This window comes from Sapajus apella, unplaced genomic scaffold, assembly GCF_009761245.1.
Source record: "Sapajus apella isolate SASKATOON/1434 unplaced genomic scaffold, GSC_monkey_1.0 scaffold19, whole genome shotgun sequence".
Lineage (NCBI taxonomy): Eukaryota > Metazoa > Chordata > Mammalia > Primates > Cebidae > Sapajus > Sapajus apella.
In genome coordinates this window covers 7,859,932-7,880,751 of record NW_022436959.1, presented here as the reverse complement: position 1 = coordinate 7,880,751, position 20,820 = coordinate 7,859,932, and the positions used below count along the sequence as shown (strand labels likewise).

General features: G+C 41.4%; 1 protein-coding gene and 1 long non-coding RNA gene across 4 annotated transcripts in view; one reads left to right on the top strand and one right to left on the bottom strand.

Annotated features, from left to right (window-relative positions):
- Positions 1–20,820, top strand: part of CHN2 (chimerin 2) — a 314,557-nt gene that overhangs the window by 237,225 nt on the left and 56,512 nt on the right. The gene's annotated exons all lie outside the window — the stretch shown is intronic.
- Positions 3,331–20,392, bottom strand: LOC116557226. The gene is made up of 3 exons (XR_004271424.1): positions 20,324–20,392; positions 3,729–3,740; positions 3,331–3,343 (listed from the first exon to the last, which is right to left on the bottom strand). It is a non-coding gene; the product is annotated as an uncharacterized LOC116557226 (long non-coding RNA).

Sequence of the window (20,820 nt, the reverse complement as noted above, 5' to 3'; positions counted from 1 at the left end):
CGCCATGGTCATATGGCATTTTCTCTGTGGGTCTGTGTGTCCAAATCTCTCTTTCCCTATAAGGAATCCTGTCATTGGATTAGTGCCTACGTTAAACCCAGTATGACCTCATCTTAACTTAATTACATCTGCAAACACCCTATTTCCAAGCAAGGGCATAGTCACAGATACTGGAGTTGAATGTATCTTTTGGAGGAGGTCACCACAGGCCTAAAGACATAGTCCTTTACTTCAGAAGCTTGTCATGTACAGTATTTGGAAAAGATATTAACAGGCCAGGCACAGTGGCTTGTGCCTGTAATCCTAGCAATTTGGAAGGCCAAGGCAGGCAGATCGCTTGAGCACAGAAGTTTGAGACCAGCCTGAGCAACGTGGCAAAACCTCATCTCTACCAAAAAAAATCCAAAAAATTATCCAGGCATGGTGGCATGCACCTGTAGTTCCAGCTACTCGGGAGCTGAGTTAGGAGGATCACTTGAGCCCAGAAAGCAAGGCTTCAGCGAGCCAAGATTGCACCACTGCACTCCAGCCTGGGCAACAGAGTGAGACCCTGTCTCAAAAAACAAACAAAAAAAACCCCAACCAGACCATAATGAGAGAATGAAAAATAGAAGCCAATACACATATCCATCTGTTCATCAATTATTTTTTAAGAGCCAAATGAAAGAAACCAAAAGTGAATGCTTTAGGAGAGAAAAGTGATTTCCAAAGCGTGGGCCCTGGACCGGAGACCAACAGCATCTGCGTCGCCTGGGAACTGTTAGAAATGCAAATGCTTGGGGCCCAGCTCAGGCTTTCTGAGTCAGATACCGTGAGGGGTCACATGTCACATAGTGACAGGGATACATTCTGAGAAATGTGTCATTAGGTGACTGCGTCATCGTGCAAACACCGCAGAATACCCTTATACAAACTAGATGATAGAGCTCACTGTGTACCTTAGCTATATGGTATGGCCTATTGCTCCTAAGCTACAAACCTGTTCAGCATGGTACTGTACTGAACTCTGGGGGCCACTGCAACACAATAGTGAGCATTGTGTATCTAAATATATCTAGACGAAGACAGCGTACAGTTAAAATTATGATATCATCATCTTATGGGACCACCATGATATACGTAGTCTGTCATTCACCAAAGTCATTATGCGATACGCAACTTTAATAAACCCTCCAGGTAACTCCAATACAGGCCATAGGTTAAGAACCATGAGTCTAGGAATCAGAAAAAGCACTTTTCCTCAAACTGGAGTGGATAAAACTTCCAGCAGCAGCTAAATAAATCATTAAGCTGAGAAAAAATATTATGCACACTTCTCTAAGTCCTATTGGAAGAGACTCCTTTTTTTTTTTCCTGTTTTCATGTGTTGGATCATGAGGAGGGGTGAAAGTTGGAATCTAGGATATAATCAGTCCAGAATTTTAACTAAGGTGCAGAATGAAGCAGTCTTCTCTCCCTAGATTTTGCTTGCCCTAATATGCAGCATTTGTCCTGTAAACACAAATGCAGCATGCGTGGCTAGCCCTGGAATGAAGCGTAGAGTTGGAGACCATAGAATACTAGAGAGGCACACACCAGCTGGGCATGGTGGCGCATGCCTGTCATCCCAGCCACTCTGGAGGCTAAGGCGGGAAAATCACTTGAAGCTGGGAGGCAGAGATTGCAGTGAGCCCAGATTGCGCCACCGTACTCCAACCTGGCAATAGAGCGAGACTACGTCTCGGAAAAAAAGAGAGGGAGTTCTGCCTTCTGATTCTTAATGACGTTTGGTCCCATGTACTTCCGAGGACTGTGCCTGGTGACACACCCTTTAAAAAAAGTGTTTGAATTCTCCAAAGAGAGACTGTAGACCACACCATTTGTCCCCTACGTTATTAACCAATCATGTGCCTACAAACCAACAAATTTCAAAGACTTCTGATTCTCTCTTAATTGGGAGGATATTTGAATAAATAACTTGCAGTATACATGCAGTGAAATAGGTTCCTAAGTATCGGGCTCACAGTACACATTCACAGAATTCCCAGGGTTTTAAACTTTTGTATTCCAATCAATCCCAGCTTTTTTTTTAGATACACTTCAGTATCAGGTTATTGCTTCTTGTTAATAATAATGATAATAATAAAATTTACTCTTGATTTTACTGTTACATAATATGCCCATTGAATAATAGAGGATACAAATAAGCAAAAAATATGATAACAAAGGTTTTTGTAATCTACCAGAGATTCTATTTCCTGCCAATGTCTGCCTCTATGTATATATATATATTTGTAGTATCTTTAAATTTAAAATTTTTAAATATTTTATTGCCATCTTCTTACAAAAGTAATTTAAATATTACATCTTCATTGTACACAAATTAGACAATATAGATTTAAGAAAACATTTGTTGAGCATCTGTACCTGAGCTGGTAGAGGTATCTGAGGCCATATTCTGGTGCATGTCTTCCCGGCATTTAAGACATCTAAAACCATAATGGGCCAAAAACCTTAAGAAACCAAAAGCAGCTGCTTCCTGCTAAGAGGATTAGCATAATTTCTCTCCTGGGTAGATAAGTCTTTACTTAGGGAAAAAAAATACCTATATAGATCATTTAGAAAGTAAAAGCCGTCAGAGCATAGTCTGAAAAAGAAAGGAATAAAATAAAAAGCAACTGTATCGTTTATGTTTAAGTTAATATACAAATATATACATGAAGCCTGGAGGAGTCAGAGCAAGAAGCTAGAGCTTCGTTGGGTGTCAAGGTCAGTGGGAATGACTGAGGAGCTTTAAGAACACAGGTGCCTAACATATAATTTTGAGTGGATTTCTAGATAATGCTTTAATGAAGCTGTCCCTCCCAGTCTCATCTCACCCTTATCTCTTAATCTAGTAAAATCTGCGACACATGTAGATTCGACAGTGGAACATATGGGGATAATGGTGATGTCTGTCGTGGATAATGGTGGGCAGAAAAGGGACAGTCAGTGAAGGAGGGACAGTCAGCGAAGGGGTAAGGCACGGAGCAGCGTGCAACACTAGCCAAAGCAGGAAGTAGTTCCCAAGGGAGCATACCCCACACCAGCCCCCAATGCCCGAAAGTAGCTGGAGAGCCATTTAAATGTTTTACCTATTGAAATAAACACTAAGCACATTCAAGAGATTCATACCATACTACTTAAATCTTAAAGTGACCCTAGAATCTTATTACCTGGCAACTTCAAGGCTGTTTTTTTTTCTTTCTTTCTTTCTTAGCGGTTTGTTCTGAGTATATTTCTGGATCACCAAATAACCTACAACAAAATCATTTTTAGTGGCTGCATAGCAAATCACTGGATGGATGCTCTGTAATTAATTTAACTACCCCCTATGGTTAGATGTTTTTTTTTTTTTTCCATATTAGAAACAACTCTGCAGTGAACATCCGTGTAGCTAAATCTTTGCAAATGTTCAACTGTTTCGTCAGATTAAATTTCGGATACCTATTTTACAGTTTTGCACTCATATTCAAATGGATAGCCAATATAACTTTACCTACTTTGCCCCATTCAAGGCACCTCTTTCCTCTCCTCTTATGCCGTGAGATCATGTGATTTTCGTCCTGTTTTGTTTTGTTTTCAGGAAATGTCCCTTCATATTTTCTATCTCCCTTCGGAACGTTCTGTTTTAGATAGCCATTACTGGTTCATTAAACAACCTTTGTTGAGAGTAGTATTAGAAACAGACAGTTATACATTGTAGAAACAATTGTTTAGAACTATTCACAATATTATTTTGAATTCCTCTTCAAGTGTTGGAGAGGTACAGATACTGTTTTCCTGTTATCTTAGTTTCACTGATTCACTGACTGGTCTATTACCAGAGATGCCTATTTCCCTCAGACCAGAGGGCTAATGAATGTGACATTGGCCTCAGTAACCTATTAATAGTCATAAAAAACTATCATTTCTTGCGAGTCTACTGTGTACCAGGCATATTAAGGAGGTTTAGCCTGTATTTGTTTTCAGTGGACAAAATGGAGACTTTCCTAGTTGTACAGAAACTAAACAGTCTTGTGACGTGAGATTGTCATCGTGAATATTTACACATAAGTGATTGCCATTGGAATAGAAAACCAGAAGCCAAACTGGACATGTAGTGACAGGGACTTAATCTTTTTCAGCCTGGTATTCTGGGTACTTAGGATGGACCTTTGCCTGGCATATACAAGTGATTCAGTAAAATTGTTGAACTGAATTTAACTGGCTTCTTTCTGTTCCTTGACTCTGCCATGTTCATTCTCACCTTAGAATGGCTTTGCATGTCTGGTGTTCTCTGTCCGGAGTCTTCTTCCCCCAAAGATCTCTCCATCCTTGCTTTTTCTTGTCCTTCAGGTGTTGGCTCCAGTGTCTGGAGCCCCTCTAAGAAGGTCTTCCTCTGCTGACCATCCTCACCCAGGTCTCTTCATCCACATCCCCCATATGACTCTCTGCTATCTGACATCATCATCCTCAGTGATTTGCCCGCTTGCATATGCCCTGCTTCTGCTCAGTAGATGAGTGAGGCTCCTGTGTCTCTTATTCACAGCTTTGAGCCTGTGGTCCAGAATGGTGCTTGAGACATAGTCAGAAATATTTCTTGATTGAACAAATGACTTAAATATAATGTAAAACAGCCCCTGCGGATGTTGAATTACAGCCACACTAATAGTAACTCACATTTGTCTTGCACTTTATAAAGTATTTCCACGCACATTTTCTCATAAGTCCTCATAGCTCTGTGGCGGGTGTTGTTATTATCCCCATTTTACAGACAGGCAAACTAAGGCTTGTGGAGGTTAATTAACTGGTTCAAGTTCTACCTAGTAAGAGAAGGAGCTGGGACTTGAACCAGGCTTGAAGTCTGACTGTAAACCACATATTGAATAAATTACGCTGTCAGAACTATCTTTTAAAGAAAGCAAGACTCTTGGTACAGTATGTTTAGAAATCTAAAGTTCTGTGTACATTGAATACAGCTCCAAATTCTGAAAAACAACATAGTCTAGCAAGGCTCATCCCCTTCACTGATTATAGCATGGTGATTTATCTGCATTAAATATGATCTTTTGTGGCCAAAATGTAGTATATACCTAAGACACATTCACAAACATAACATTTATAGGATACAAAATGTTTGTGCAATTCAACCTTTAACAAATGGCAAAAGTAAATGTAACAGTAATCAATGCAAATAATGTACATTAGAGGGCTTGAATGCACACAGGTTATCATGACCGTACGATGACAAAGAGTGCGTAGAGGCCGGGCATGGTAGCTCACAGCTGTAATTCCAGCACTTTGGAAGGCCAACGTGGGTGGATCACCTAAGGTCAGGGTTCGAGACCAGCCTGACCAACATGGCAAAACTCCATCTCAACTAAAAATACAAAAATTAGCCAGGTGTGGTGACACATACCTGTAATCCCGGCTACACAGGAGGCAGGAGGCTCTCTTGAACCCAGGAGGCAGAGGTTGCAGTGAGCTGAGATTGTGCCACTGCACGTCAACCTGGGCAGCAGAGTGAAACTCTGTCTCAAAAAAAAAAAAAAAAAGACTGCACGGAGTGGTTAGGAGTTTGAGAAAACCTACAGCAGTGCAAAGGGCTGCTCATCTGCTTTCAAGGTGTGTGATAGCCAAAACCATCATCAAAATCAAAAGAAAGCCCATACGTCTATGGGCAATTGATATTTTTGGTAGAAGTTTTTATTTTATATTTCTTCATCTTTTGACTTGAAAAATACTAGAACTTTTTTTGTTTACTATTTAAATTTCTTGTTATTTAAATTTTATTTATTTGCAAATTATAGTTGTATCTATGAAGTACAACATGGTATAATTTTTAATACAATGTGAAATGATTAGATCAGGCTAATAAACCTATCACCTAATATTTGACATTTTTTGTTATGAGAACTTTTGAGATCTACTCTCTTAGCATGGGGATATGATAACCAAGGGACACAAAGCCTCAGTTAAATAGAAGAAATAAGTTTGATTTTTTGTTGTTGTTGAGATCCATATCCAATTGATTTTTGACAAGGATGCCAAGAGCATTCAGTGGGAGAAAGAATGAATAATCTCTTAATTACATGGTGCTGGGACACCTGGAGATCCTCATACAAAAGAGTGGAGTTGGGCTACCTCACACATCTACATGAACTAACTCAAAATGGATGAACAACCTAATATAAGAGTTAAGACCTTGGCCAGGAGTGGTGGTTCATGCCTGTAATCCCCGCACTTTGGGAGGCTGAGGCGGATGGATCACCTGAGGTCGGGAGTTCAAGACCAGCCTGACCAATATGGAGAAACCCCATCTCTACTAAAAATACAAAATTAGCCAGGTGCAGTGGCACATGCCTGTAATCCCAGCTACTCAGGAGGCTGAGGCAGGAGAATCACTTGAATCCGGGAGGTGGAGATTGCAGTGAGCCTAAATCACACCATTGCACATTCCAGCCTGGGCAACGAGAGTGAAACTCGGTCTCAAAAAAAAAGTTAAGAACTTAAAAGAAAACATTATTTGAAGAAAACAAATGTCAAGTCTTCATCACCTTGGAAGTGGCAATGGATTCTTAAATATGAGACCAAAAGCATGAGCAAGAAAGAAACAGAAAATTGAATTAGGTCAAAATTAAAACTTTTGTACATCAAAGGATGTTGTCAGAAAAATGAACAGAGAACCCACAGAATGGAATAAGATACTTGAAAATGATATATCTGACAAGGCTCTTATATTTCAACAACCAAAAGACAAAAATCTAATGAAAAAATAGGCAAGAAACGTTAATTGATATTTCCCAAAGAAAATATCCAAATGGCCAATAAGCACATGAAAAGATGTCCAGCATTATTAGTCATTAGGGAAATGCAATCAAAACTGCGTTGATATTACCTCATGCTCCCTAGGATGGCTATATTTTTTTAATAAGGAAAATAACAAGTTATTGGTGAGGATACAGAGAAATCAGAACCCTCATACATTGCTGGTGGAAATGTAAAATGGTACAGCCTCTGCGGTACAGTCTAGCAGTTCCTTAAAAAGTTAAAAGTAGAATTACCGTATAACTCATCAACTCCATATCTAGGTGTGTAACCCAGATAATTTGAAATAGGTAGTGAAACAACACTTGTATACGAACATTCATAACAGGACTACCCATGGTAGCCAAAAGATAGAAACCAGCCAAATGTCCATCAACACATGCTCGGATAAACAAATGGTGATATAGACATGCAATTGAATATTGTTTGACTATAAAAAGGAATGACATTCTGATACATGCTACAACATGGATGAACCTTGAATTGTATACTTTAAAATGGCTCATTTGATGTTATGGGAATTTCATCTCACATTTAAAAATCTGGAAATAAAGGAAAGAAATGGCTCAGATGCAACAGGAAGGGTTTTAGATGTAACTCCCCATCAAGTCAGATTCTCATGACTCAATTGGGTGCATCTCAGGTTACAGTGGCCTGAAAGCTATAGTGGTGTGTGGGAGGGAGGGTGGACACGTGCCAACCAAATAGGATTAGACTGTTCTGTGCAGGGTTGATTGAGCTCAACCTGATCTGTATGGACACCAGAGCTTTTATTTCAAAGGTGGATTGGCTCTGTTTGTTGTTGCTATCTCTGCTTAGTGTTATTTGAAGGGCTCGTTCAGTTCCAGACTGTATAAATAACAACAGAATCGTCTATTGATAACTGAACCATCCCACTCTGAGGGTTCAGAGTATCTACCTCTAATTCCCACTACCCACAGCTAGGCTTTAGTGTGCACACAGCCTGGTGGATTTCTGCCATTAAATGATTTCATTTTCCCACGTGTAAGAGTGGCATATGCATATATTGTGTCTGTGTTCTCACGTCAGTTTATATTAGGCATGTATCCACACCCATTCTCCTAACTACTGCTACAGTAAACAATACTGTCACTGATACTGCATACATACAAGGTTATTTTAAAACAGGCACTTATTTTTTCAGCAGTTAATACCCGAATGCTGCCTAGGTTTTTCCTTATTTATTCCATTTCTTATGATTCTCTCCATTTAATCCCCATTGCTTTCAATTTCATTGCATTTCTAACTGAAATAGAACTGAAGCAGAGCAGAGGTCATCTTGCCCATTTGGATGTATAAGCTAAGAAGTACTGAAGTTGGTCAACAACAGATCACACATATGGCAGCATAGCCGAGGTGCATAGTAGGCCCTGCCATCTAGGTTTCTGTAAGTACACTCTGTGATGTTTGCACCATGACAAAATCACCAAAGGATGCATTTCTCAGAACATATCTCTGTCATTAAGCAATACATGACCATATATGCATGCGTGTGTACACACACACACATATCTATCATCATAGGTTCTGCTTTTCTATGTTTAGAAACAACCTCAACGTCTCAGTGCCTTACACGACAATAAAGATTTATTTCTCACATGTTTTTCATGGGTGGGCTGCATCTCTTTTTTGTGTTATCATCATTCCAGGACCTAGGCTAAGGGAGCAGCTCTTATCTGAGACGTGCTGGCCTCAGGAAAGAGGAGGGGGTGAGAGAGATGGGGCAGAGGTGTGAGACAAAGGCTCTCCCTGCTCCCATCATTATTAGCTAATATCCCCCCTCCACTCACATTTTATTGGCCAAAGCAAGTCATATGGTCAAGCCTAACAAGAACTAAACAAGAATTGGTTAGAACAAGAATTCAGGAAAAGGCAGGAAATCCTTGAGAAAGTGTCTGCCATTATATTATGGTTCCCAGATAAGGCTTCCCTAAGTTTTGCTTTATCTAAGTTCCTCACCCATGGTCTTTGCTTACAACTTTTCAAGCTTCCAGTAGTTTAGAATTGTGAAAGAAATCAACCATTATACATTTTATTTATGCTGATGGAAAAAGTAATATGTATTATTTGAAACTTGATTCCCTATAACAAACAAATAAATGGATTAACAATGTAAATATTTGAAGTCTATATATGCATACCTTTTTTACATTTCAGAATAAAAAATTCTGTTTAATCCTTTATAGCTAACACTGGTAAATCCTACTTCCCACTCATTTCAGTTATCTATGGCTACATAACAAATTAGCCCAAAATGTCATGACTTTAAACACCAAGAAGCATTTGCTGATGATTCTGCGTGATGGGTAGGATTTCCAGAGATGGCTCGTCTCTGTTCCACATGGTCTTGTCTGGGGCATTTCAGCTGGGCCTGAGAAATCACCGATGACCTCACTCACCTACTTGGCATCTGAGCTACTGTAGCTGGAATGGCTGGGGCCAGCTGGGCCTCCCTCCCTTCAGAGTCTCTCATCCTTAGTGCCTCATTCGGTCTCTCCACATGACTTCTCTTTCTAGCAGAGCAGTTCAACCTCTCTACAAAGTGTCTTAAGGCCTCTGCAGGCCTCAGCTCTGAAGTTTTATAGCATCTTTTCTGCCATATCTTTTTGGCCAACGCCAATCACAGGATTGGTCCAGATTCAAAGGCAAAGGAACTAGATTCCACTTATCAAAGGAGAAGTGACTTGCATATCCAGAGATGGGAGGAATTTTTAGGAGCCATCCATGCAGACAACCTGCCACGCTACTCTGGGGCAGTTTGCCCATCCTCAACCTTGGACCAAATAGGATATATGGTACTAGATCTACCTCATGCATTTCGGGAGCTGTTAGTTTCTCGCAGGTACTCAATGGTTTGGATACCTTTGAAGACACTTTGGGAAGATTATGAGAGAGGGGAAGAATCTTGAATAGAAGAGAATAGAGGTTTATCCTGGGTATAAAGCCTAGAGATCTGAGCAGAATGAAGAGATAGGGACAGAGGCTACTGAAAACTCTCTCCCATTTCAGTCTGTTGGCCCCAGCTGGTATATATGGTTAGTCATTCTCCTCCATGCTTTCTCCTGGAGCAGGAAGAAACAGGCCTATCTCATCCCAAACTTGTGTCTCCTGTTAATGGAGGGAGGCTCTGAACTCATTTAATACATTTTCAGTGCCAGACTCTGGAAAATCATGAAATAAATTCATTTGGCCACCAAAAATGTGTTGGTACATGTAGATTTTTTTATTACCATCATTTGCACAAATTATGCAAAAGCAAGCTCTGTGCTATGTCCTTAAAGCATAATGGCACTCTTAATTAGCTGTAACCAATTAAGCAGTAAATGATTAGCATAATAAATCCAGCACTGTTGTGAGAGTGTTCTGTAAAACCCATCTGCAAAAGGACTTTTTTTTAAGTTTAGATGTTTAACCCATTATTGTTTTTGTTGCCATTTGTAATCACTGCTACAATCAACCCAGGTTTGCTTTTTGTTTGAGATTCTTGCTTTTAACCAAACAGTAAATATTTATTGAATCCCAAGGAGCTAGAATAAATTTAATGAAATTCTATAGCATTTTCTAACAAATTAAATAAATCGATCATTAAATGGGTGAGATCAGATTTACTGTAGTCATCATGGTAGTACCAAAGGCAAAGAAATTTAGGTCTTCAGTTACAGAATCCCAAGCTTGCAAGGACCCCCAAAATTCCCACCTTACTATCAAGCTGGCAGTGGCTACACGTGCACCTCTCTTGCAAGGCAAACATCTAGCCCAATGGTTCTTAGCGTTGGAGGCACACGAGCATCATCTGGGAGCTTCTAAAAACCCTTGATGCCAAGGCCATACCCCAGACCAATGACATCAGAAACTCTGGGTAGGGAACAGAAACAATAGTAGGTTGTACAGCTGCCCAGGTGATTTCAGTGTACACCTAAGTGTTGCTAAAATACTACACATTGGGTACAGCGTACACTGCCTGGGTTATGAGTGCACCAAAATCTCAGAAATCACCACTAAATTATCCATGTAACTGAACATCACCTGTTCTCCAGAAACCTATTGAAATTAAAAAACAAACAAACAAAAAAAAAAAACAGCAAAAAAGAATCAGTTTTCCAGACTAACTCCAGCCAGGATAGAGCAGTGGGGAGCTAAGACTGCCCTGCCTTAGGTCTCTACTATGTACCGTAGGTTCCTATATGTATCTTTATCTCAAAAGTGTCTAAGAAACTGGACATCAGACAACAAAATAGTGATCCCTCAGAGTCTGAAACAAGTGAGGTTAGCTCTACGATTGCCCCAGCTGACTGCCTTGAGAGAATGTCCAGGCAGATGCAGGGAGGGAGAACTCAGACAGGGCCCAGGGGACTTTCTGAGTTGCTGTGAGTCCGCAGCTAGAATTCACACGACCCGGTATGGAAGACGAGGGAGCTGCCTAAAAAGAGAAGTGGAGATCTAGGTTACTGGGAAGGGTCCCCCTGCAGTATTCAGTAGATATCATTGCAGCAAATTCAGCTGTATTAGTGCATCCATATAAGAAAACTAGTGAGGCTGGAAAAGAACCACACAAATGATTAGAGGAAACAGTGTCAACATTCACTGGGTGAGAAATAGTGGCTTTCTCCACCAGCTGGACTGGAAAGTCTTACAATTCATGGGGCCTTGGGAGAGCACTCAGGCTGGCTCCATCATAGCCCTACCTGAGCGCAGATCCAGCTCTGCCCCGCAAATCACAAAAGCAAGGCACAAAAGGGTCAAACTGTTTTCAAGTAACTTAAACTGCACCCCAAAGCAAAGCTAAAGAACATTTACAGGAATACAAAAGTACCCAGCCGCTGGCAAGGTAAAATTCAGAATAGCAGTCAACCAATGAAGACTACAGTTGGGGGAAGAGGCAAAAAAACATCATCCATGAGGAGACTAGTCAATCCAGAACTGACAGAGATGCCACAATGAGCAGACAAGGGTCTTTAATGGGCATTGCAACTGTACTCCTTAGAGTCAAAAAGTGACATTGAGACATGGACCATATAAAAAAGATCCAAAAAAGATCTAAAACCTTTAGAAATGCAAACTACGATGTCTGACATATAAAGTACACTGCATGTGACTCAGAGCAGACTAGAAATTGCAGAAGAAAACATTAGAGAAATTAAAGACAAATAGAAACTATCCGGGAATATTTAAAAAACAAAAACACCGTCAGTGAGCTGTGAGACAGCTTCAAACAGACTGATATGTATCTTACTGGAGTCCCCAAGCAGATGAGAGAGAAAGGGAAGACACAAAAAATATATGAAAAAATAATGGCCTGAAATTTCCCAAATTTGATGAAAGCTGGAAACCCAGAGATTCAAGGATCTTAGCAAGCCCCAGGCACTAAAATCTACACACCCAGCACATCATAATCAGTGAGCTCAAAACCAGTGGTAGGAGGGAGGGGTTTCAAAGAAGCACAAGGACATTTTCTGGGGTGAGGGATATGTTAATTTCCTTGAATGTGGTGGTAGTTTTCCAGGTATAGAGATACATGATATGTGATATGAGTGACAAGTGAAAGCATTTCAAGTTGTACTCTTAAAATATGTGCTATTTATCGTGTGTCAGTTATAACCTCAATAAAACGAATCTACTAACAAACAATAACAACCCTGGGTGCATATTAGAATCACCGTGATAACTTTGCAAAAAGTGTACATTTCCATCTTCAGAGGCTCTGGTTTAGATAGTCTGGGATGAGGCCCACGCATCTGTATTTTTAAAAGCTTGGCAATTCTATTTGGCAAGATTTTTTGAAAATCACCGCAAGCAGAAAACTGCAGAAACCTCCCCCATTTACATGAGCTAGTGGTTAATGACCTTTATTCTGACTAAGTGGCTTTGTAATTTTAGAGGTGTGGCCCTTTGATACACAATGATAATATCCGAGTTCTGAGTTTTCCATGTCTAGTATTTTCACTTATAAGTATGCAATATCTTATTTTATTAAAGGATGGGATTTGGATACTTCTTCCCTTGCTTTTGAAACTTTCTGGATTTTGTTTGTTTGTTTTAGAACATTAATAGCTTCTGATATTCCTAGAACTTTACAACACCATACTCAAACTGGATCCATTGAATTCCTAGTCATCGGAAATGATCTTGACCTAGTCATCTGAAGATTTCTAAACTCTACTTAAAGAAGCACACGGCAGCTTTCTCCTAATTCTTTCTTTAGTTTGTACCTTAGCGTTTATACATCCCACCATGTCACTTCCCTGCTTAAAGTCATTCTTCACTAGCCATCCCACCCCAAGCTTCTAGATGTGATCCAGTCTCCTTAATACATCCTGAAAGATCCTGCCTCACAGATCATCACCGACTTCCCTTACCTTCTACTTCTAGCCATAATGAACTTGCATTTCTGTAATAGGCATCCTGTAACCCACCTCCAAGTCTTGGCAAATTCTATTCCCTTTGCCTGAAACATTCTCCCAAGCTTGTTCTCACTGTTTGACTATCTCCTTCTCATCCTTAAGAGCTCAGGGGAGTCATCACTTTGTTTTGGGGAGTCAGGAGAGACTTTGTCCGAGGAGCACACTACGTCTCCCCTACTTTAGCGGTCACTGCTCTGTATTATAATTGTTTGTTAGCTTCTGTTATCTGCAATCTGACTGTAAACTCCTTGAGGAGAAACCAGTCCCAGCATCCAGTACAGGGCATAGTCCATACTAAATGCTTAGTAAATGTGTGCAGAATTGAATACACTATATAAAAAAAAATAGTGCTACCTAGCCCTTTATCAAACCCAGCGTTTGTGATTTACAAATCACCAGGTCAGCTCGTGGACGTTACTGCTCAAATTCAGCCGTAGGAGCTTAATACTACAAGAGACACTAGACAACTTTGCAGTGTTGTTTTTTTCTGGCAAGTTAAGCTTAGCAGAATAAACCCAGAGTGAAGTGTTTCCTTATTATTTCACACAAGGGGAAAAGCAGACAACTTGAGAATTGCAGAAAAAATGGGAGGCTCTAAGTAATTAAGTTGTGTTGGAATTATATAAGTCTAGTGGATGTCTGAAAAAAAATAATCTACATGTCAGGAAACCCGACATGGTGGAATGTATAAATGCTAAGGTAAAGAAAGAATTAGGGGAAAGCTACTGTGTGCTTCTTTAAGTAGAATTTAGAAGCCTCCAGATGACTAGGTCAAGATCCTTTCCAACAACTAAGAAACCAATGGACGCAGGTTTGAAGAGGTAATAATGGCAAGCAAATCTGTTGTCTTTAAATCAATAAAAATCATTTAAATCCTTATGGTGGGGGACTAAGAAGTCAGAAATTGTCCTGCAGGCCCAGAACAGGGGTAAATAGGTGTTATTTTATAAATAAAATATTATCGGAACATAGCCACGCCTATTTGTTTAAGTATAAAATATGGGAAGGTTTTACTCCAGTGGCAGAGCGGAGGGTCCAGACAGGACAGAGACTATATGACCTATAAATCCTAAAGTATTTACTGTTGATACTTTACAGTGGCTGATCCTTGAACCAGGAAATGAACAAGATTATTTACATTCATTCAGAATCATTTAGGGAGTTCTGTAGTATGTTGAGCACAGTGCCTGGCTCATAGTGAACTCAAATAGATGTGGGCTGTGATTGACAATATAGTGGTCAGGCATTGATGAACAGACTCTGGGCTCAGGTGAAGCTATGGTACAGATGTTTATGACATGTGGAATAATTTCGGCCAAGGTCAAGGCCAAAGAGCAAAGACAAACTGAGCTGGGTGGTAACTTGGTGTTTACTCTGTTCTAAAGCAAACCACTCTTGGAGAATGTTTATATCACTTCCCTTTCTCTATTTCCAGAGAAAACCATCACAGGCCAAGCTCAATTTGTGGTTAGTCAGTTTTTCACTCTGAGTTCCATGAAGTGGCTTCCAGGATCTTCCCTGGGGGATGCGGTAAAGGTTTAAGAAATTCAGGGTGTGTATTTCACTTTCAGTTGAAGAATCTCTTGAAGGCAAACAGAAAGGTTTGTTTCATCTGTTTGCAGTGCACACTTTTGTTTACATGTGTGCATGAGTCATCAGTCTCCTCACTAAGCATCAAGTAACCCAAGCAGGATAAACTCAAATTAGCACTAAAGAAAAGCAGCTAGAATGAGTGTGTTTTTAAGGATTTTGTGGTAGGCAGAATAATGGCCTCCAAAGATATCAGATACTAATCCCTGGAGCCAGTAACTGTGACCTTACCTGGGCAAAAAGGTTTATGCAGACGTGATTACAGTAAGAATCTTGAGATGAAGAAGAATCTTGGATTATCTGTGTGGACCCTAAATACCAGCACCAGTTTTTTTATAAGGGAGAGCCAGAAGGAGATTTCACAGACAGGCAAAGAGGAGAAGTCCGGGGGAGAGGGAGGAGAGAGGGATTTGAAGATTCTAGGGTGGCGTAGCCACAAGGCCAGGCGTGCAGGAAGCCCACGGAAGCTGGAGGAGGCATGGAACAGATTCTCTCCTAGCTCCAGAGGGAACAAGCCCTCGACTGCAGCCCAAAGAAACGGATTTCAGACCCCTGGCCTCCAGAACTGTATGAGAATAAGTTTGCCTTGTTTAAAGCCACCAAACTTGTAGTAATTTGTTACAGCCACAGAAAACTAATACAGATGTATTCATCAGATGAATGGCAGGTACATTACTTCATTACTTCTTATACCATAATAAATAAGAAAGACAGAGAAGCAACATCACCCCCCCTCAACTACCTTAACTTTTGCTTTATCCACACAAGTAAGAATAGATGTAAATAGTACAAGTTACCTGGACGGGGGCTGGAAGAGATTTTTGTCTGTTACGATGCTGAGAACAGTACCTAGAACATGGAAGGTGCTCAGAAAACAGCAACTCAGTACATAAGTGATATCAAGGCAGGTAAAGTTCGGGGTGAACTGTCAGCTTGTAATGGCATTAGGACCCCGGACGGATGCTATGATTAAGTGTGGTGCACAGACAGCTGCCTGTTTGAGAGCCATGTGTCGCCAGTCATGGAGAAACGGTACAGAAGTGCAGAAGTCCAAAAACTACCTCTTACTGCTTTCTTTTAATCCACTGATTGAAATAATGACATAGTTGATAAAGAGCTGTTGTAAATTCAACAATGTTTTAAAAATAAATTTGTATTTTTATAAATCACAATATATTTACCTCTTAAAATATACATGAAGAAGAGAGAAATAATTTTGGGAAGTTGTATTTATTCCAAATATAAGGAATTCTCCAACCACATATAATAATCATGAGCCCCTGCAAGTCCATGACCTGGCGGTTCAAAGCTAGAAGCCAGTCCCACCAAGGAAACTAGGGTGTGAAGGCATTCTGTAATTAAGCCCTCATCTTACAACCTAATTAGCATCCGAGACAGGCCCAAACCCAGGGCTTGTGTCTTCTGAATCCCATTCCAGGGCTTTTTTAGCAGCCACAGATGTGACATCTCATAGACCTCCTAGAGGTGATCTCCTAGGCAACCTGATGCATATTCATAGGCGTAAATCTGGCTGAAGAAGGAAGCTCTTCAGGACCACCACACCACCCATGGAGAGCAGCAGGATCCTTAGGGCTCTGGGCGGGCTTCATATGTGTGTGGCCTTGCAGGGTCTTGCACTGAGAAAGGCCACACTTGATTTAGTGGCCTGCTGTTGCCGTCTTGAAGTTCTTAATCATTTACAAAAAAGAACATGAATTTTTATTTTGCACAGGCCCCCACAAATTATATAGTTAGGACTGTGTGAGCAAGGCAGTGTGGATCCAACTTTATTTTATTTCTAGTTTGCTTCTGCTCTGATTCTGGAGACATGGCTTTCATTACTGCATCTCAGGATCTGATAGACTATTGGCTCCTGGATGAGAATACACAGTATCCCCAGGCTGAGCCTTGGATGAAGGAAGGGAAGGGTATAGGGTGCAAAAGTTAAGGAAGCACTTACTCTTGGGGGTGTGCAAAGGCAGAGCCGGCACCTAAGAGTGAGTACCCCTTAAATTTTGCAGCTCACTTGCCTCACCCAAGCCTCACCCTGTAGTGCACCTGCAACACACCTGTAATATACCTGCAGACACCTGCAGTACTCTATATTCTCCTGCTCCCTTTGCCTCTGTGTGTGCCTCTGTGGTCACTGAATTTTCATCAGCCAGATCAGGTGGCACACAGAAACCTACCCCATTGACTTGTTCTTAAATTTTTCTGAAAGTGTTCTTTATTTGTTCAGTCTCTGTTGAGGAAGAATTACATTTCCCCATTCTCTGCAAGACTCGCCATGGTTGGCTGGTGCGTGCTCTACTGTGCAAATATAATTTGATATAAAGCTGAATTGTCAATAGCATGAAACATTTTATAGGAATAGTGAAAGAGTAGATGGTGGTCACATTCATTCTGTCCCGGAAAGCAAGAGCAGTGTGGCATGGTAGCAAGTGATGAGAAGTCAGAAAAGCGCAGTTCTCATCCTGACTCCACTGCTTTTTCCCTGTGGGACCTCATGCAGTGCTTGTGCTTCCCCAGCCTCAGTTTCCTTACCTATAAAAATAAAGCTGTCTCTATTTCACATGACTTTTGAGGGTCTGACAAATTTACGTTTCTTAATGTGCTTTGCAGACTGTAAAATGCTAGCTGGTTGTTGACAAGCAACAAATGTTGCTTCCGCTTTTGGCGGGGAATTGTTCTGCAAGATGAGTTCATTCTAAGTTGCCACCTGCTATCTGCTAATGGATAAATTCCACAACATCTCACAATAGGGGTTAGGCCTTGGACTAGGTTTTATTGAGGAAAAGAAACTGACAATGTCAGGGTCAGCCAGATAAGAGAATGGAGGGGGCTGCTGAAGCAGCTGCACTCTGCGGGATGGATTTGTGGTCCAGGGAGGAACATGCCCTCCCCCAGCCCCAATCCCACCCCCATAATCTCCCTTTTTGTAGGGCAAGTGGGAGAGCACTTCGTTAGTGGGGAGATAATGAAACTACTTTGGCACCAGGCAGCCTGGATGTGGGTGTCAGCTGTTTACAGGAATTGTCTGGGAAAGCGAGCACACAGCACCTGGAGACCTTGGGACTCAAGCCGTTGCCCTGGGGGAGGACACCACTTGTCCCATGGGAAGAGGAGCCCCTCCAGCTTTGAGAGAGACTTAGGACCCCCTTAGGACCCCCCACCCCATAGCACTTCAACCTGATAATTCAGAGTGAACACTTAGGCTCATTTTCACACAATCCTGCTTGTACCAAAGAAGCATGATTAAATTCTGGAAGCAGGGACCACCCATATTATCCCCAACATGAAAACCTAACTAGGTCATGCCAGGGTTTATTAGTAGGTGGTTTGGATTTCGTAGAGAGATCAAGGCCTACCCAGGCTAAATCCAAATCCATCCACTAATGAGCTACAATAAGAGGATTCCATTTTAAAAGATTTGCTTGGGTCCTTTGGAGCAAAACGCTATCACGGTTGATTCCTCTAGCCAGCTTTTCCGGAATTGATGTGGAAACCTTGTGCACCCCAAAATGCTGCCCTTACTCATCCTGACTTATAGCCTCATACCTTCCCTCCCGGCCCAAAGTCTCCAGCTCATATAAATGCCTCAGTGGGTGCAACTCTGGCTGTGGGGGCAGGGTAGGTAGAGTCCACAGAAGTAGACAAATCATAATTGCATAATGTAAATTTTGCACAAAATGCTCTGAGAGCTTAATGGTGGAACAACTCATTAGGACACTTCAAAAAGGAGACGATGTTTAAATTGGATCATAAAAGATAAGTAGAATATTTTAGGGCAAAGGAAGGGGAGAAGGGCATGCTACTAGGTAAAGAACACGGGAGCAGAGGTGTGGGACTTCGTCTGAGACAGTATGTGTGAAGTGTTTAGAATAGTGTGTGGCACATACTAGCTGCTCAGTAAATGTTAGTAGTACTAGTTGTTACTGCTGTTATATATTCAGGGAATTTCAAATACCCAATACGGCTACAATACCAGGAGGTCTGGAAACAAAACTAGAGATGGAGTTTGAGACTTTTTGCATGTGAAGGACCTTGAATAGTATGTTAAAGGAGTTAGGCTTTTTATTTGCATCACATTTTAGCCAACGAATCCACAATCATGAATGTCCCAGTGAGGATGGGCCAGGTTAGACTGCAATAGCAAATAACCCCAGATGTTAGTGGCAAAGCATCAGACATTTATTTCTTACCCATGTGACACGCCCTGTGCAGGATGATCATGATCTTTGCCCAGTGTCGTCCTCTTTCTGTGACCCCGCTGCTCCTGCCCCACAATGACACCCATCGCTACTTCCATTTCATTGGCCAAAAATGCCACTTGACCATCCTAACTTCAAATGGAACAAGGACGTGCAGTCCTACCATGGCTACGTGACTTTGCGCATTTGTCAAAACTCACAGAAACGCGTGCTTAACGTGAGTGAATTTTACTGTATCTAAAGTATGTGTCAACAATTCTGACCTTAAACACCTCAGTGCATTTTTTAACTAGACTGCTTCTAAAAATTATTAAAATCATTATTAAAATCATAAACAACCACTTAAAATACTATTTGATTTCTAAGCATCAATTTTATGGATCCTCTTAGAGGCATCATAACCTGTGGTATGCTGCTAATAGTGCTGACATTCAGCAGCAGGAATGTCTTCCCTTCAGGGCAGGGGTAGGCGAATGGACAATCCTGTTCTCCTACCGTGGCTGATTCCAGGCTACAGATATGATGTTACTGAATTAGCTGAGAAGAAACACACACATTTTGAGCCAATTCCAGCACACCACTAAAAACATGCTATGGGTTGACATTACAATAAGCAGCAAGGTTGTGACTGTCCTTGTGATGTTCCAAGATTGCCTTGTACAATTCCCTAGTCTGTTGGTGATGCAGGAATAGTAATCATAGTAAGGGTATCAATCAGATACTTCAGCTTTGAATAGTAATCCAGTAGAATGATACATTTAAAGCTAGACAAGGCCTTAGAGATCATCTAGTCATGGCACAGTGGAAGACACCCTGAAAGGTAACAGATGTGCCCAGAGTCACCTAGCTGCCTCCCAGATGGCAGAACTGGAACCAGAACCCGGGTTCCTTGACTTCCTATTTAGTGTCTTGGTGTGGCTTTCCCCACCACTGCAGGAACTGTGGGATTCCAGCTTTTGAAGGGGTATCATTGTTCCCAGCCCATTTTCAGATATCCATCTTACAAGTATTATTTTTAAAAGGTCAAAACATTCAGCTAAGCCATGCCTGTGGTGAACAAGTGGCAGGCACCAGAGGTTGGGGAGGGGTGTCATGGGCTATTTGATAGCTGTTGGATTCAAACAATACATTTGTCCCTGCAGAGAACAGAGGGAAACCTGACACCTTGTCCAAGGACTGTGGTTTACCCCCAGCCCACGTGGGAGCCTGCTTCCATGGGCTCCTCTGGCCATGTCGTGGCCCAGCCTTTCACAGCCCTAGTCCTCAGCTCACCCCACATTAAGAACAGTAACAGGGCTGGGCGCGGTGGCTCACGCCTGTAATCCCAGCACTTTGGGAGGCCGAGGCGGGTGGATCACGAGGTCAAGAGATCAAGACCATCCTGGTCAACATGGTGAAACCCCGTCTCTACTAAAACTACAAAAAATTAGCTGGGAATGGTGGTGTGTGCCTGTAATCCCAGCTTCTCAGGAAGCTGAGGCAGGAGAATTGCCTGAACCCAGGAGGCAGAGGTTGCGGTGAGCTGAGATCGCGCCATTGCACTCCAGTCTGGGTAACAAGAGCAAAACTCCGTCTCAAAAAAAAAAAAAAAAAAAGTAACAGCAGCCATGTGCTCAGAGCAAGAGCACTACACATTTTCCAATCTCAACTAAACTATGGAGTAGCCAAAAGATTCCCTGGAGAAATGAGTTCATTCTGCAGGTCTGAGGGTAGAGTCAAAACCAGTGATGGTAGTAACTCCATCATCATATTGACTGTTTTGGGGCCAA